The sequence below is a fragment of the Crinia signifera genome, chromosome 3 (genome assembly GCF_055691185.1).
Source record: "Crinia signifera chromosome 3, ASM5569118v1, whole genome shotgun sequence".
Taxonomy (NCBI): domain Eukaryota; kingdom Metazoa; phylum Chordata; class Amphibia; order Anura; family Myobatrachidae; genus Crinia; species Crinia signifera.
The window spans coordinates 166,484,795-166,485,783 of record NC_139219.1 but is presented as its reverse complement, the minus strand read 5'-3'; positions in this window follow the sequence as shown (position 1 = coordinate 166,485,783).

Below are 989 nucleotides of genomic sequence, written 5' to 3'. Positions count from 1 at the left end.
CTTTATATACTGTATACACACCTACACATAATACTTCCATTCTTTATCTTTTATCCATATCCATATCATAGTTTACCTTCTGATTAAATCTTCTTTCTATACTAATTTCAAATTACCATTATTATATGCCTCGTCTTCCTACTAATCATTACAATTATCTTTCACCGCAGTCTGACTTTGGGCAGGGATAGCTAGCGCTCCTAGAAACATGTGTTGCTTCTGTTTTCTGGAGTGCTGAGGCAAGGGCCAATCTAAATAATGAATAACTCAGGTTCTGTGGCTGACTTCATGCAAGCCTGCATTTCACCAGGTTTTAATAAGCCTGTGAAATTCATGAGTGCCCTGGTTTAACCCCTTCCTGACACAGCCAGTTTTTGCCTTCCTGACAGAGCCCTTTTTTTCAAATCTGACATGTATCACTTAAGTGGGGATAACTTTTTTTGCTTTTACTTATCCCAGTGATTTTGAGATTGTTTTCTCGTGACACATTGTACTTCAAATTAGTGGTAAATTTGGGTCGATACAGTCTGTGTTTTTTTGTGAAAAATACCAAAATGTCGTAAAAAAATGGAAAATTTAGCAATTTGCAAAATGTTAAATTTTCTGCTTGTGAGACAAATAATCATACCACTCAAAATAGTTAATAACTAACATAGACCATATGTCTACTTTATGTTTCCATCATTATTTCAACATCCTTTTAATTTTTTTGGACACTAGGAGGCTTAAAATATGAATAGCAAATTCTCAAATTTTCAAGAAAATTTCAAACACTGATTTTTTTAGGGACCAGTTCAGTTCTGATGTGACTTTGAGGGACTTGTATGTGAGACACCCCCATAAATGATGCCATTTCAAAAACTGCACCCCTCACAGTATTCAAAACAGCATTTTGGAAGTTTATTAACCCTTTAGGTGTTTCACAGGAATTAAAACAAAGTGTTGGTGAAATTTCAAAATTTCATTTTTTTTGCAGATTTGCAATTGTA